Source organism: Pholcus phalangioides, unplaced genomic scaffold, assembly GCF_987345545.1.
Source record: "Pholcus phalangioides strain wild (caught in Gottingen) unplaced genomic scaffold, Ppha-v1.0 ptg000012l_1, whole genome shotgun sequence".
In the NCBI taxonomy this organism is placed as follows: Eukaryota; Metazoa; Arthropoda; class Arachnida; order Araneae; family Pholcidae; genus Pholcus; species Pholcus phalangioides.
In genome coordinates, this window is record NW_028301605.1 from 3,284,585 (window position 1) to 3,303,136 (window position 18,552).

At 39.9% G+C, this 18,552-nt stretch overlaps 1 protein-coding gene across 4 annotated transcripts in view; it reads left to right on the forward strand.

The window, feature by feature from the left end:
• The first annotated feature begins 2,411 nt into the window (after nucleotides 1-2,411).
• The window catches only part of EndoA (SH3 domain containing GRB2 like, endophilin-A), a 78,361-nt gene continuing 62,220 nt past the window's right edge, over nucleotides 2,412-18,552 (forward strand). For 3 of the 4 annotated variants that reach the window (XM_089240050.1, XM_089240054.1, XM_089240056.1), the window contains exon 1: nucleotides 2,412-2,559. The gene's annotated coding sequence lies outside the window, so the exon portion shown is untranslated. The remainder of the gene's footprint in view (nucleotides 2,560-18,552) is intronic. The other variant, XM_089240048.1, reaches the window with a different exon arrangement.

Here is an 18,552-nt window from a genome sequence, read left to right on the forward strand (position 1 = left end):
TGAATGATCTAAAACAGTGCCGTGGTGGAAAAAACTTGAGTTATCTATCAATGCATCATCCGTCACGAACGCGCCCTACAGAGTTAATATCGCTCGTACGACAGAGCCTATGGTCGTGCTCGGCTCCATTAGTTCAGTTTATCAATATGTCACAGACCGTTTAAGTGATCTCAAAAATGTGCCACAGAACGATTAGTATTCTGGAAATTACCTCGGATCACTTCGGTGATCTGGAACAGCGTCGTAGGTCACTTGGATGACCTGGAAATGTGCCGCTCACTTAACTGGTCTGAAAAGGTATCGCGGGCTGATTAAAAGCTTTGAAACTGCACCGCATGTTACTCAAGTGCTACGTAAATACAGTAAAACCTCTCTTTTGCGGTCACCGGTGGAACAAAAGAAATTCTTCGGCAAAAAACGGGGGTGATCGTTTTAATCAGGGGTTTTAAATCCATACTTTTATTATACAAGAGGAATATATTATATGGTGTAATTCCTCTCATATATACAGTATATGGAATATAAAAGAGGGGTGACCGCATCTGAATAATATCCGTTAAAAGGGGTTTTATTGCTTACCGTGGGCTACTGAAGTGATTTTGGAATGTTCCGCGGATCCTACAAGTGATCTGGAAATGTGTTCGGGCCGCTCAAGTGCTCTGGAACTTTGCCGTGGGTCACTTAAGTGATCTGTGAATGTGCGACGGGCCTACTTGAGTGATCTGAAAATGTGCCACAGGCCGCTTAAATGACCTGGAACTGTGCCGCGGGCCACTCGAGCGACCTGTAAATGTGCCGCTTAGTTCATTTTTACAAAATTAGGTTTGAGGTGACGGGCCACATTTGGTCCACGGGTCATGGGTTTCGCATGTATGGCTTATAGGGTGGGTCGCAATGAATTTCTTAAAAAAGTAATTTTGAGTTGTTAGCCTTCAAATAGCATCGAAGTTAACAGAAGTTCATTACAATAACATATAAAGGTATTTTCTTCCGAAAATTTGCATTTTTTTACAATATTTCTTGCATCAAAAAAATAAATTTTTCATCGTGGGGGTGAGGGCACGATCGCCCATGTCTCCCCTCCGCGTATGTCTCTGATCCCAATATGCATTAGGAGGTAGGGCACAGAGCTGACGAAATTTTACTGACAAAGGGAGCGGTCAAAAATGGTTAAAAATCTGCTGACGTAATACTTGAACGGCCCCTTACCTCCTAGATGCATCTGTAGGAAGTAATGATCGAAACCCACTTCCTCTCACTTACCGGAAGAACGCGCTAGAGCACTACGCTGCAAAGGAAATGAATCCCCCTCTCCTTATAGAGCTCGCGTGCGCTGAACTGGAGTCCGTCCGTGGACATCCAGACCAAACTCAGACCACAGCTCACGTTGCTGGCATTGCCACCAGATACGGACTCTTATCCGAAGATGATGTTACTTTCCGCTATTAATCCTATAAATAGCGGAATCCTCTATCCCTAGTAATGTAGGGGAGCGTTCCCTACATTACTGTTAAGGAGATGTTCCATTTTGGTCTAAATTTTCATTTCAAAGTTTTGGAATTACTTTTTATTTCATTCATTCTAGATTTTCATTAATTTCTGTCTTAATTTACTTGTATGTTTATATTTCTCAGCGCATTCCCATATATTCCGTAAGGATTATTAACGTGAATTTTTAAATGGCGGTTCCCCTCCCCCTCAAAATATATGAAATCGGGGCTAAAGCGGCCTCCAAAATTCTTTAATTGATTTCGGCCCAGCAATTATTCGCATACCGGGCTCCCCAATCTGGTATGCGCAGCCCTGCTCCATCTGGAATTCAAGGAAACCAGGGGCCCCCCTAGGATTGGATCTTTTGCTCAGTGGCGTCGGTGCCGGGGATGCTCGAGCACCCACGGTAATTTATGATACGGGTCCGAGCACCCGAGAATTGATTCAAAAATCGAAATTTCCCATATATAAAACTTAAGACGAGCACCCACAGGTTCGAAACACTTCCGGCACCCTTGCTTTTGCGGGCTTCAAGCCAGATTTCTCACGGGCCTTTCCTTAGCGAATTTTCAGTGTGCAAAAACAAAAAAAAAATGATGAGAATCTCTCGTCCCGGGCCCTGGAGCCCTGTCAGCCCCACCCCCACACGTGGGGTCCACGAAAGACGTGTATCCACGTAAAAATCAATAAACATCGATGAACGTAAAAACTCATGAAAACGACCTTGATTTTACGAGAAACGGTAGTAAAATAGCAGAAAAAAAAAAGTAGATAAATATATTTTAACGGCAATTCCTGTCTCTTGTTATTTTGTCGCAAGGCAAGCGCCCTGGAATATTGCCAAGATTTGCCTTTCCTGCCTTTTTTTTTGTTTTTGCGTAGCGTAGCGATGACGTGAGAGAGAGCGGCTTCAACTCTTCACTTTCAGAGAGAGAGAGAGAGAGTCTCTTTCGCTCTTACTCAAAAGGACACCGAAATACCTCCTGCGCGTGTGTGCCCGTTCGAGATAACTCGTGGAATATATTCAAATTATCCCGATTATCAATCATGGAATGCAAATTATCTTAGGTAATGTCAATTATAATTGATAATTTCTAGAAATAGTTTTAAAAACATTTTCCTATGAATTTTAATGTTTTTTATTTTTAGATTTAAAATGCTGTTGTGAAAAATTTGTTTACATTTTTGATGTTTGGTTTCAAGAATAATTATGATAATTATCAATAATCATTATAGGTGGAGTATTTCGCGTGCTTTGTGGATGAATGTTTTTTTGTTTTTTTTTTCACGTGGTTTTTTATAATTCGATTTGATTAAGAAGTTTTCTTAGAAATTAAGAAATTTTTGTGGTTTGTTTGTAGCGCCATCTATTAAAAAAGCATCGCATTACACATACGACTTAGCACCTAATAGACCTCCAATTTTTGCCTTTCATGGTTATTGTTGGTTCCTTTTGACGTTTTTTAATCTTGTTTTTTTTTTTAATATCAGAATTTTTACTTAGAAAACATGCATATTTCATAAAAAATAATTATATAATAGATTATTTTAACTTTGTTAACTTACCACATGAAAGCAAATACTAGCGTAGTGCCCCATTGCAAGGATCTTCCAACCTTTCAAGGGGCCACCACGGGTCTTGATTGAATCCAATGGGACCCCGAGTTGAGCAGGGACAAAACTAATTTGAGTCTTTTGTTTATCCTAAAATTATTTATTTTATTTCTTATCAGTTTCCATTAGTTCTTAAAAAAAACATTTTCACTAATGCCGGAAACGTTTTTGATTAATTATCAGATTGGTTTTGATCGGATATATCACTTTTAATGATTCTCTGATGATATATTTCGGTTATTCTGAAATTATTATCCCTCTCGAATACATCTTGAAACCATTTTTTTTTCGATAATTATGCAATTATGCTTTGATTGATTATGAAATAATTTCTATCGGCAATTTCGAAATTATTTCTTTCATTTATCATAGAAAATTATTTCTTTCGCTTTTCTAGAAAATATTTTTTTTTCATTTATTCATAAAATTACTTCTTTCATTTATTTTATAAAATAATTTCTTTCATTTATTCTAGAAAATCATTTCTTTCATTTATTCCGAAATCATTTCTTTTATTAATTCCGAAATCATTACTTTCATTTATTCTAGAATTATTTCTTTCATTTATTCTAGAATTATTTCTTTCATGTATTCTAAAATTATTTCTTTCATGTATTCTAAAATTATTTCTTTCATGTATTCTAAAATTATTTCTTTCATTTATTCTAGAAAATTTGTTCCTTCGTTAATTCCTCAATCATTTCTTTCATTAATTCCGCAATCATACCTTTCATTAATTCCGAAATAATTTCATTCATTCATTCCAAAATAATTTTTTTCATTAATTCCTAAATCATTTATTCTAGAAAATCATTTCTTTCATTAATTCCGAAATCATTTCTTTTATTAATTCCGAAATCATTTCTTTTATTAATTCCGAAATCATTTCTTTTATTAATTCCGAAATCATTTCTTTCATTAATTCCGAAATCATTTCTTTTATTAATTCCGAAATCATTTCTTTCATTAATTCCGAAATCATTTCTTTTATTAATTCCGAAATCATTTCTTTTATTAATTCATAAATCATTGCATTCATTTATTCTAGAATTATTTTTTTCATTTATTCCGGAAAATTTGTTCTTTCGTTAATTTCGAAAAATTTGTTCTTTCGTTAATTTCGAAAAATTATTTCCTTCGTTTTATTGTAGAAAATTATTTCTTTCACTAATTCCGAAATAATTTCTTTCATCGATTCTGAAATCATTTCTTTCATTTGTTCCAGAAAATCATTTTTTAAAATTTTTTCTAGGAAATTATTTCTTTCATTAATTCCGAAATAATTTCGTCCATTAATTGTAATATTAATTGTTATTCAATGTTTTCCACCATTTTCTGAATATCATCAGCGGGCCACGACAAAAAGCTCTGAGGACGAAATATGGCCGTCGGGCCCTGCGTTGAAGACTCCCGCCATCAAGGGTTGGACTCTGACAGGGCTGACGGGGACAAAATTTTATCTTTTCATTTTTGTTATTTGTTATCGAAAATGCATGAAAAATTTGACCAGGGACTCTTCAAAGATTCTTGCTTGGAGACCTCGCTGCATTATGGGATGGGGGGAAGGGCCATCAAATTGCAAAAATAACATTAAAGGCACTATTATTTGCTGTCTACGATCCCGATCAGCCATCACCAGTAAATACACTAAAAAAAAAAACAAACTCACGTAACATATCACCGCATTTACTACCGCCGATGCTCAATAGATGGCGCAACAAGCAAACAAGACTACCGAAAATTGAGTCGAGGAAAATTTCGTACAGAGATGGTACAAAATACTTAATAATTTTGTATTTAAGATTTCCAAGCAAGAATGCACACATTCGGTGGCTATTAAAAAAATCCTTTCACCAAGCGTTTTGTGAGAACACAATATTCCAAAAATTCATGCAGTATAACTGCGAATTTGAAAGGTAGATGGCACCACCAATGAATAAAAAATTTCTCTACCCGTTCACCCTTTTCCTGGAAATTAGTCGTTTCGTGGCTATCTTACTCACTCACAGATCCTTCAACTCAGACCTCTTACCTTAGGGTTACCGGATTTGAAAACTGAGAAAGGAGGATGCTTGCGCTTGGACCCATAATAACGTCGCTTTTCTCAATTTCTACAACAGATGGCGAGACTATGCAAACAAAAATAACACCATAACAATTTTTCCAAGTGAACCACTAAAAAACCAAAAACAGAACAAATAAAAAATATACATTAATTTCTTTCGCTCTTCCGATTGCAGTTGTTTTCTGTGGTTCCAAACTTCAGGGGGCGCGAATGCGTGCCGATCTCACCGTTAACAAGTCTCGTCACAGGGAGCAACAGGCCTAAAACGGTACAAATATTCAATCACTTCACTCATAGTTGGAAAAAAATAGATGGCAGCACTATAACAAGCATTACACAGAGCATGCACATTCCAATATGAACCAATTCACCAAAAGTTCCCCGAGGGATATGGACGAGGTGCATGTGTGGTTTAGTAGTCGTCATTTCACTCTCAAACCTCCGTTGATCACTTATCATAATCATTTACCTGTGCGTTCCCACAATCCAGCCCAGATTTAAACCCCGGGACCTTGCCCTAACGGTCATATACCCTCGATGCTGTCAAGGCCGAGCAAATTCCAATTCCTACGTATTTATCCTTCGGTAAAGGAAGAAGGTCTGCCAAGGTTCCGGCTATGCTCATTTCCGTAATAACAAGATGGCGTTTCGTAATGACTTCCGAAAACATCGAAATAATAACATCCAAGAAGAAAACTCTCTCATTAATTAAATATATGTACTCTTTAGTTGTTCTTGTTGCTATATAATGACAATAATAATTATTATTATTTGTTTCGAGTTTTCCCTCTGGATTTAAGCTCTCTTGGTATAACTGGTGTTTTCCCCGTCGTTCTCAACCTGTGCAAACAGTGGAAGCCAATGACGTGTATATTCAAGACGTAATGTCGTAAAAACAAGAGGGGCGTAACACCACCTGGCGGGATAAATTGGATTCGCACACAATATTTCAAGGCCGTATGGCCTCTCGTATATCTCGGATTTTCGCATGGAGGCTCGAAATAATTTCCGCTCTGTGTCGAGTCATGATTATCAAATCTACAGGGTGATTATAATTGAAGTCCCCCTTACTCTGAATAGTTTTTCCTAAAAAAAAACTGTTTATCCTTATACAGCCAAATTTTTAGGATATCTTTTATGAGACCATGGGAGAGATTTATGAAATAGTTCAATTTTCGACCACCAGGTGGAAAAATGGCACTTTTTAACATTGAATTTTCCCGTGGTCCATGTAGCGTATATACTAAGTTTCAATGTAATGCGTCCTCCAGAACGGACGCTACATAGGCCTGACTAGTGTCAGTATACTGCCGGGTGCTACATCGGTATGAGGAATCAGTATACTGAAACTACTAAGACCTATGTAGCGTCCGTTCTGGTAGACTTATTCCATTGAAACTTGATATATACGATACATGGACCATAGGAAAATGTAAAAAAGTATAAAAAAGAGAAACTTATTCACCTGGTGGTCGAAAATAGAACTTTTTATTGCATAAATCTCTCTACCATGGTATCGTTAAGATATCCTAAAAATTTGGCTGTATTCAGCTAAGCAGTTTTTGAGAAAAACTAGTCACACAGATTATGGGAACTTTAATTATAATCACCCTGTATATACAGAGTGATTTCTTGATTGTCCTTGCCGCATCTTACTGGTGAACCGTTGTGATTGTAGAGGTTGACTTCCAATTAGAATAATTATTCAAATAACCTGTAAAGCTCATACACGCCATTCATGTTGATGTTGCAAGGGGTTATGTAGTTATTGAAATAAAAAAAATTAACTTTTTTTTATATGGACACCCTGTGCTCAAAAACCAAATCAGAAAGTTGCTGCCCTTTCATTCCTGACCTGATGCCGACAAAGAAAATTCCCTGTTTCTAAATACAATATTCGCTGAGATATTCGAATTCGAAAATTGGAGGTAATTCAGGAAAAAAAACAGGATAAAGCACCGGACAACACACTTCTTACCCTGGTTTATGTGGTTTTTTCCCAACTTTCCTCCGATTTTTGAATTTAAATTGTCTCAGCGAACCACAAAAATACATAGAGGTTGTCCCGTACGTGAGAATGCGGTCTTTATCTCAACAACCGTCCTATTTGAGGTATGATTCCAATTTACGAAATGCTCAACAAGCAAAAGGTTGAGAATTTCAATGACTTAATCTTATTTTAAATTTAAGTTGTTGAATTAATTGGATTTACATTGATTCATATGGAAATAATTGCCTCGGTTTCCGTCGGTTTAGGATTTCGCCGATTGTTTTCGAACGGATTATCGACGAAAACCGAGGTATCGCTGTATAAGACAGTGATTCCCACCCTGGCGACAGAAGCTACGAGTATAATAGGATTATATAGGTTAGATTGCATTGGGGGGGGGGGGGAGGCGATTTGAGAAAAAAAATTCTGAAGGGGATGGTAGGACAAAAAAAGTTTGGGAAATTATGGTATAAGATGAAATTGTGAGACGGGGTTCAAGGCTGTGAATTCCGAACATACGCAACATGCGTATACCCTATTTCGACGTACATACAAAGTCATACGGCCAATGATGTACAAATCGATCACATTGTATCGTTATGTCAATGTTTATAGTCAAATGAACTATTTCGAAGCCAAGAAGCTCGGAAAATTCTGTTTGTCACCGCACTAAGAACATAGGCTGAGATAGACTTGGAAGTCTGGGGAGGCACGGTCATTATTGCTGGGGGGGGGGGGGACGATGATGATGTCAATTCATATATACATTAGATCAGTCGACTCCACCTTTGACGCTGGGGGGGGGGGGGCACGCCCCTCCGTATCTCCGCCCATGACTAAGAGAGAGAGGTTTTGAGTCGCTAATCTACTATTGTTCATATTCGGAGTCACTTGCTTCTTCAATTTGTTGTATTGTTTCAACCTCCGCCTCGCTCCAGGTTATATATCTTGCTGTGGCCTCTTCCATTATTTCAATCATAAATTGTATTATGGTCGAATCCCGTTTTAACGGATACCGTTATAGCGAAAATCTCGTTTTAACGAACACTTTTCTAATTCCCCAAATAAGTATACTTAGGAACAATGCTAGGTAACCTGTAATTCCTGTATAACGAAATTTCGTTATAACGAAGTGATTCCTCCGGTCTCTTGGCGTTCGTTACAACGGGTTTCGACTGCATTTCGTTGTTTGTTTTTTTTTCGGTACAACCATAATATAATAATTTATTTCAATGAAATCCGTGATACATTTCAAAGGCAAAATCCATTTTATGAGACTCACCCCCCCCCCCTCATCGTATTACACATCGCAAAATTCTTAGATTTGATTAAAAAATTACATTTCTCTAAGAAATCCAATTTCAAAATACACTCATTGCCATAAAAATTTGCGCACCCAGAAGAAGTCGTCAAAATGAAACGAAATTTTACACATGTAAGTACTACGTTGATATAAGTAAGTGATTAGAACATCCAAGAAAAAGGATCATTTATTGCAGAAAAAAGTACAGATGAACAGAAGTTTTAGTACTCTGTTGGACCCCTCTCTAGCGCGAATGCACGATGCGATACGAGCGGGCATTGAGGCATACAAGTTCCGTATGATGTCCTGAGACATCTCGTTCCACAGTTGCTGTAAATGCGCCTCTAGTTCGACCAACCTCGTAGGGTGTCCAACTTGCCGTCCCAAATGCTCGATTGGTGACAAATCTGGGGATAGAGCGAGCCAGGGAAGGGTGGTAATGTGGTGGAGGCAGTCTTGTGACATCCTTGCTGTGTGTGGCCTAGCATTGTCTTGTTGAAAAATGGCTTCTGGGAGCCCTGCCATGAGTGGCAATACATGTGGCTGAAGGATGTTATGGACGTACCGCTGGGCTGTCATTGTGCCATGGATCAATATTAGGGGTGACCGTGTATCGTAAGCAATGGCACCCCATTCCATGACACCAGCTGTGGGAGCGGTGTGTCGCTGTAAAGCGAAGGCAGGATTGAAGTGTTCACCACGGGGCCTCCACACACGAACACGATTGTCATCACTGCTCAAGTTGAATCTCGATTCGTCGCTGAAGACGACCTGGTTCCATTCCGTTGCAGCCCAATCCCGTCGTGCTCGACACCACTCCAAACGGAGGCGTTGGTGGGTGGGTGTCATTGGCAGCACACGTAATGGGCGCCGCGATACCAGATGTCCTTCAGCCAGGCGCCTTGAGATGGTTCGAGAAGACACAGGGGCCCGTAGTGAAACTGCTGCCTGTGTCTGGATAGCGGCCAATGAGGCAGTTGGCTCTACGCGTGCGTTTCGGATGATGTGACGGTCTTCTCGACGACTGGTCTGTCGAGGGCGTCCTGAACCTGGTCGCTGTGTGAATGACGTCTCTTCTGTCCACTGGTCCCAACACCTCCCCACAGTAAAATCAGAACGGCCTAGTTGACGAGCTACTCGCTGAGCTGACCTCCCAGCTTCCATCATCCCGATGATTCTTCCCCTATCGAACTCTGACAACTGCTCATATGGTCTTCGACGGCGGCGTAACGGCATGTCTACCTCAGCATTTCCTTTGCAAACGATTAAATACACTCCAGCAAGCTCTGCTTACCTGTTTTATACTCCAAGGAGAACGATTACACAATTCACCACAATTATTTCTTGGTGCGCAAATTTTTATGGCAATGAGTGTATAATGAATTTCGCATTTGTCATTAAGGGAAGGAAAAATAAATAACCCATTTAAAAACATTCCGTCATATTTATTTGTTTTTAAGTTCCTAAATGAAGAAAACATGAATTACGTAAGAACATCTATTTATGAGTTATCGTAGGAATCGCGTATTAAGCCATTTAATCTTATGACACCGGATGTTCTATCTGTGTAAAGGAATTTACGTAATATCTGAGGTTGAGTCACGAACGCGTGCCACGACAGCTTCTCTTTTGTGTTTACAAGTAAAGCGACTATTTCTCATTCATTTCGTGAAGGTCGATCGTCGTCCAACTTGAGAAATGTTATCGCCGGTTTTTTATTGCGCGTTATCATCGTCGTATAGTAATAATCGTGCGTCTTATGGTTATTTTCGTCGTGGTGGTTCGGTTCCTGTTTGAAGCCGATGACCCGAGAGACAAGAAATCGTTGATTGATTTATTAATTTCGATTCCTGGTGGTCAAAAGGTCATGATGATGATGAGTGTGCTTCAAGTGCGGAGAGGTACTTGGAATTTCAAAGGAATTCAGGTCTCTTTTGTGCACAAATCCTGTGTATGCCGTGTTCAGATCTTTTTCGTGAACAAATTCGGATAACTAAGTTCAGGTCTTTTTCGTTGATGAATCCTGCATGACGAATTCGGGTCTTTTTTCTGAACAAATATCGCATGCCAAATTCTGGTCTTTTAAGTGAACGGATCCTTCATGAAAAAAAGCTCTGATCTTTTTCGTGAACGAATTCGGATAACCAAGTTCAGATCTTTTTCCGGAACAAATCCTGCATGACGAATTCAGGTTTTTTTCGTTGATGAATCCTGTATGAAGAATTCAGGGCTTTTTCGTTGATGAATCCTGCATGAAGAGTTCAGGTCTTTTTTCTGAACAAATACCGCATGCCTTTGACCTTTGAAGACCGGATACACCCCGCTTCCCATCTCAGAGAGATATCGAAACGTTCCCGAAGGATGGGTGTAATACCGCATGATAAATTCTGGTCTTTTTAGTGAACGAATCCTGCATTAGAAGGTCAGATCTTTTTCGTGAACGAATTCGGATAACTATGTTCAGATCTTTTTCGTTAACAAATCCTTTTTTTTCGTTAACAAATCCTGCCGCTCTGGTGGTCGAGTGGTTATAGTGGCGGACTCGCGATGCGAGGATCCGGGTTCGAACCCCACAGTGGTGGTCGGCTAAAGTTGGTCTTCTGTGGTTCCCAACTTCAAGGCACGAATGCGAGCCGATCTCCCCGTTAAAAAGTCTCGCCACAGAGAGAAACAGGCCTACAACGTTAGAAATATTCAATCATTACACTTCACTCACAATTTGAAGTATAGATGGCAGCACTGAAATATCATACACAATACTAGCTACACACTCAGACTGTTAGGTGCACTCACTTTGTTCCAGACTCTGCCACGAACCTGGGCTGGAAGAGATCTCGGCAACGGGATAAGTCCGGTGGCAGAGAGCCTGGCGTTCATTCATTCATTCGTTAACAAATCCTGCATGATGAATTCAGGTCTTTTTTGCGAACAAATCCTGAATGCGAAGTTCGGATATTTTTCGTGAAGAAATCTTGATAACAAAGTTCTGGTCTTTCTCGTGAACAAATCCTGCATGCATGTTAGGTTAATGTTAAAGTCAATGTAACAAATTCAGGCCTGTTTTGAGAACAAATACATACTTCGCACGTTGTTGGTAAAAAATGAAACTGAATGAAAAGTTGTGTATATTCACTACTAACTTTACTTTTGTACGGAATGAAAGTTTACGTGCAATAACGAATCAAATCCTTGTTTTCTGGTTTGTTCCAGAAACAGTTCCGAAGTATCAACTTCGGATCTGCTCCAGAGTGCAGGTCTGTGCCGGGAACGGGTTCTGTGAACTAATTAAGGTTTGTGCCTGGAATAAATCTTGAATATCAATTTGGAATCCTCTCCAGGAAGAAATACCGAATGCCAAATACAAATTTGTGTTGGAAATAGGTCTCGAGTGCCGAATCCAGGTCTTTTCGGGGACATATTCTTTGTGCTAAGTTCAGGTCTGTGTCGAGAACAGGTCTTGAGCACCAATTCCAGGACTTTGCCGTAAGAGGTCGCGAATACTAAATTCTGATTAACACCACTTAATAGACCCCCGAGTTCCAAATCTAGATCTGTATCGGGAACCAGCCGTATGTATAGGGGGCCATTCAAGTATTACGTAAGCAGATTTTTAGCCATTTTTGACCCCTCCCCCTGTCAGCAAAAGTCAGCAAAACACTGACCTCCCCCCCTCCCCCCCCCCTTGTCATAAAAATTTCGTCAGCAGCTTAGAATATTTCATATCTTCAAACAGGGTGGTTGATGACGTGAGCAACATTCAAACTCCCCCCCCCCACCCTTTGTCATCAAAAGTCAGCAAATTCGAAACCCCCTCCCCCGTCGATGCTGACGTAATACTTGAATGGCCCCCTGGTTTTTTTCCCATCGAAGATAATAGCGACATCTCCGAGTGTCACATGAGATAAACTCACCCTAACATTCCCTATCTCTTCGCCAGTAAATAATAATAATAATAACAAACTGACAGGGAAGGGTGGCAGTCTTAATTAGTTCTACGTTTACTCCATACCGAATTCTAGAGAGTCCTGTCGCGTATTTATGGAAAGAGTGTATTTTTTTCCACCCACACACTCAAATTCCATGACCGCAGGTGATGACGGTAATAGCATCTCCTTGGGAACATTTTACTTTAAATATTCGTAGACGAGGTTTATTGATCATTAGAGAGAGAGGGAGAGAGAGAGAGAGAGAGAGAGACGCTTGCCATGTTTGTTATTGAATCCACGATCAATCAGGAACTCGTTAGCATGTTGAACCTGATACTATCAGTGACGCATCAAGTTCACCACCCACTTCATGTTACATGAATAACACAGTTATGCGACGAACTTCCATGATTCGATAAAGGATGGTAATTTTCATATTAGAAGACCTACAGGGTGGGCGAAAAGTTCGTAGGTACTTTAAAAATGAGTAAAAAACGGAAAAATAACCAAAATAAAAAAAAAGGTTTGCAAAAAAGGTTGCAAATCGATAGGTCACGGGAATTTTTTTAAGACAGGAAAGAAAAACAGCCGATAGGGGGCGCTGGTACGAGTGACTTCGATGGAAATATGCAAATGAAACGGCTGTAAGAACTTGCACTCCTAATCCACAACCAGTTCACCCTTGTAAACCGTGTATGTGGACCTGCTGCACAGTGCCGTTGCTGGATTTGTGACTCGCCTGCAATGTGTTATCCCCTGTGGCGGTGGTCACATACTGCTGTAATAAACGATTTGGAGGCATTCTGTTCGTTATTTGATCGGCTGTTTTTGCGGTGTTTTTTCCTGTCTTAAAAATATTCCCGCGACCTAGCGATGCTAACACAAACTAACTAACTAACCGTGTGATGGCTCGGTCCATATCCTACGGGACCCCGAACCGAAAAGCCATCACCGGGAAGACCCTGCAAACCGTTTTTATTTCGGTTATTTTTCCGGCTTTTATGAATTTTTAAAGTTTCTACAAATTTTTTTCCCACCCTGTATATGTATGTCTATCCTCGCGCGTGTTTTTTGAAATTGTGTGTGAATGAACATGATTCTGAGTCCTTTAAGTTCCACGCGCCAGAGTCCTCTAATTTCCTTCTTCTTTGTTCAGTTTCGCACTTCCGTGTGTGCATAGGCCACGTGTTTATATTTATACGTTATATATATATGTTACTGCGAAAGCCCGAAATTGCCAATTCGTAACGGGCCCGGGGACTTCGCGAATTGGCCCGTTTCGTTAAATATTGACCCGGGAAATGTCCTAATTTCGGAAATCGACCGGTCAGTTCGCGAAGTGGTTGGTGATCCCTGGCCATAGTAGAACGACAACAAAAGACATGATTCGAAATCATCGTCAAGTTTCGGCGTACTTTCTCGTGATAATTATTTTCACGATAGTTATATGGCAACCCATCAAACCGCAGTCACAATGCGGTAATAATTCTTTTTTTTCTGAAAAATTTGTCGGAAAACTATTGTTTAGGCTATATATAATTATTTTTTTTGTTGGTTCCCCCCCCCCTCAAATTTCACTTTTTTTTTCTCTGGCCACATGGAGCTAATCCAGTACAGCAGCCCCAGTCCCCCCCCCCCGGCCTGCTGAAACCTTGCACGTGCAATGGCTGAGCTGCATACTGCAGTGGGAGTGATCTAAGAGACAGCTTACTGACCTCGTACGGTAGGGGCCATTCAAGTATTACGTAAGCAGATTTTCAGCCATGTTTGACCCCCCCCCCCCCTGTCAGCAAAATTTCGTCAGCAGCTTAGAATATTTCAAATCTTCAAAAAGTGTGGTTGATGACGTAAGCAACCTTCAAACCCCCCCCCCCCCCGCCCCACCTCCGTCATCAAAAGTCATTCGATCCGAAACCCGCTCTTCTCCCCTCGATGCTGACGTAATATTTCAATGACCCCCCTACCTGCAAGGGAATCCGCAGATTGTCCATGACAAGACCAAAAACGCACCCTTCACGCAGAACCCATGCGGCAAATGGTCAGAAGATCTACTGGAGTCAGGTAACTCAGGATTTACTCCCACTAGCGATCCTGTGTATGTGCTTCTGACGAGTGCGTACCCATTACGCAGTGAGACCCTCACCCATTTGTATTTACAGTCGAATGCCGTTATGACGAACTCCAAGAGACCGGGTAAATCACTTCGTTGTAACGAAATTTCGTTATAAAGGAATTCTAGGTTTTTGCATTGTTCCTATGTAAACATATCTGAAGGAATAGGAAAGTGTTCGTTTCGAAACGAGATTTTCGCTATAACGGTATTCGTTAAAACGGGATTCGACTGTATATTGTTTTTTTTCTTTCTGTATTTACTTGTTTTTCTGTGTTACGTTACACACGCTCCACTTGTATATAGTCGCTGTATCTGTGTTGTTTTATTTTATATTTCATGTATTATCATTATTATTATTCTCATATAATAAAAGTCCGCCACGGTGTAGCCCCCATCGGGGATATGCTAAAATTGCCCGCCGGCGATAGAGCATGGGCCGTTTCCGGTTTGAAAGAAAGGAAAGTAGTAGTCACTACCGATCTCGGGCAGCAACAGGCCTACGACGATCAATTATTCAATCATCACACTTCACTCGTAGTTAGAAAAACTGGTGGCAGATGGCGGCACTACACATAACAAGCATTACACAGAAACAAACTGCACGCCAGGTTTCACTACACGCACATTCCCGCATGTACCAATTCGTTAGAGGTTCCGCAGAGGAATATGGACGAGGTACACGTGTGGTTTAGTAGTAGCGATCTCGGGAGCCACAACGGTTGTTGGCTGGAGTTGGTTTCCTGCGGTTTTCCAACTTTTATGAAGGCGCGAACGGGAGACGATCTGGGATCTACTATTTGAGAAAGTCTCTCCACACACAGAGCCGTCCGACCGGGTTTATCCAGAACCGATTAGAGACAGAAGGCCTCCGCACTCAGCTTGTGACGTCAGTAAGCAGTACATTTTCCCTCAGAATATTCAGGGGAAAAAAAAATTCCCTGTGCCAGTATCATCGTTGTGAGGAAAAGAAATGATCGGGTTCAGAATTGGCGATTTCTATCATTCAATCACTACGCGGTATTTGTGAGCCAATCAGGAAGATTCTACGCCAAAATAAGAAGAAACGAAATAGGATGCTGTGTTTGAAAATGTGGCAAACTTGCTAGGTAGTCTGAATGACGTTTATGGCAAACAGTGCAGAGGCCTTCTATCTTTAGGAGGTGATGGTTTATCACATTTACCGCAACGTATACAACCTTTCCGGACATGCATTGGTTAGTTGGGAATTCCCTCAATTGAAAATATTATTTCTTAATAGTTAATGGAAAATATGGAGATTTCGGCTCCCAAAAAGAATGGATTCCATTAAAATAAGAACCACTTCTAATATAAACAGACGACCGAAAGGAAATGTTACATTAAGTGGTTCGTGAAAGTAAATAGAGACGACATCGTTGAGACATTCTAAAGAGGACGGACGGATGTGATTGACCGGCTGGACACTTCACAAGATGGCTGTCTTCGCGTCTTCTCTTAAAAGACGAGACTAGAGACTACTTGACGTAGAAAAGCACTTTTACTCTTCAGTATAAGAGCTTAGATTTCGAAACTACTTCTAGCCAAAATGAAAGTTCAGCGCCGCGAAATTCTGTTCAATAACCAGTGTCATATCCTATCAAACTCGGCTATAACGACATCGCAGATTCCGCGAGTTTTTGTCGTTATAACCAAGTTTGCCGTTTTCGAGGTTTTTTTTTTGACGAAAAAATATAATCAGATGCAATCAAATGCTTCTTGCGCAAGAAGCATTTGATTGCAGAAGAGAAATACGGGACATTTTCTGTAATGGGGGGGGGGGGAAAGGAAAAATTACGGGAAAATACAATAATTTCCTGTATGTCTGGGCGTCAATAATTATTGTCGTTATAACCGAGGTGTGTGTCGTTACAACAGAATTCGTTATAACCGAGTTTGAATGCATTTAATAAACGACAAGAAAACATCGCGTGATGCTATCAACTCAATAAGCTGGTGGAGGAAAAAATAAATATTTTGCTCAAGAATTCTTCAATGAATGCTAATTTTGTGGTTATGTGAAGCCCCCATAAATAAGGTTATGTGGCGTCGGCAATGGCGGAGAAATTCTTTTGCCGTCTGGAGTGAAATTATTGCAAAACAAAAGCCATCTGGTGATCATCTCTATTGGCCGTTTCCATGCTCGTATCCTCGGTGGAGCAATTCGCAAAGAATTGCCTAATCGGTTAAGAAAATATGGCCCACATTTATACCAACAGGCTGTCCCAAATTGTTTCTGCAACCATTCACTTTAAAAACGTACTTTCAACTGGTAAAATTTTTCAAATGATGTATACGGTCACTTAAAAATATCATAAATTTCAAAAAGGTATCGTACACAGGGTGGTCATATAATTACGTTACCGATATGCGAGCCCCTGGTGGCCGCAAAAATTGACGAATGCGAATGCAATTCTGCAGCCGCAATTACGGGTATGGTCCCCACGCCGGGGTCCCGCGTTTTCGGTAACAATAATTTGTTACATAAACTCTGAATATGTCCATAAATTTTATAAATCTATTTTCCTAGTTCTGAAACTATTTTTCATTTATTCTGAATTTCCAGAAGGATTTCCTTAGAACTGTATTTCTTTTATTTACTCTGAATTTTTTACGATTTTCATTTCCTCAATTTTCATTTTCTGAATTTCCATGATTTTCATTTTCTGAATTATCATGTTTCCTATTTTCTGAATTATCATGATTCCCATTTTCTGAATTATCATGACTCCCATTTTTCATGATTCTCATTCTCTGAATTTTCATTTTCTTAGTTTTCATGATTTTCATTTTCTCAGTTTTCATGATTTTCATTTTCCCAATTTTCATGATTTTCCTTTCCTCAATGTTTATGATTTTCCCGTGACTGTGAGCTGTCATTATAACGGACTTCTACTGTACGCGAAACATCGCTGAACTGGAGCTACGGCTCTGTCACCTATCAAATAAAAAAATACAACTGTTGTGCTTCTTCCATTGAAATTTCTAACCGGTTTTTGATTAGTGTGCCGCAATGAAAAACTGATATTGACAAATATCATTTGAACAATAATATTAGTTGAATTATCAAGTTTGCTTGAAAATTTTAATAGTTGTTCTTTGCGTAAGGCAAACTAACGTTAGTAAGATTCGCAAAATAAAATTCCCATCTCGGCTTTTACGAGATTTTAACCACAAGAAATTTAAATTAATTACCATTCGAGCGCAATTTAAAAATTTTCGTATTTTAGTTATATAAATTTACCGCACACAAATAACAACTGTTAAATTTTTTTAAGCAATTCAAATAACAATTCAAATAATATTATTGCTCAAAAAAATATTTATCAACATCACGCTATATTAACTATTTCTACCCGGCGCATTACTCAAAAACCGGTCATCAATTTCAAAATCGAAGAATCACAACACTTTTGTTTCTTTTTATTCGATAGGTGACAGCAGTGATTCCAGCTCAATAATGTTCCTTACATACAGGGTGTATAGGCAGCAGGGGGTATGGCAGAGGCGCCGACATGAAGAAAACATTGGTAGGGTTGAAAAAGTTGCTGGTTGTCCCATATATACGGGACTACCGTTTATACTCTTCCTTTCCTCGAGCGCGTACGCAGGAGGAGGAAGAGTGCATTGCATTGGTTTTTTTTCAGAAATTGGGGGCTCAGCCCCCCCCCCCCCATCAAATGACCTCAGCCCCTAGGTTCCGGCACCTATGGCGTATGGTATTTCACTTGTGAACCGCTGGTTCTCTAGAGGCATACTTCCAATTACAAAAGTTATCCAGATAACGCGACTCAGATACGTCATTCATGTTGCAAGGGGTTGTATAGTTATCAAAATAAAAGAAAATTATGTTTTTATACGGGCACCCTGTCCTCAAAAACCCAAATTAGAAAGTTGTTGCCCTGTTTCTATTGGGGGGGGGGGAAATCCACGTTTCCAAGTCCAGTATTTGCAGAGGTATTTGAATTCAAAAATCGGAGGAAAGTTGGGGAGAAACAGCGAAATCTAGCGGACAACTCTCTTCCTTTCCATATT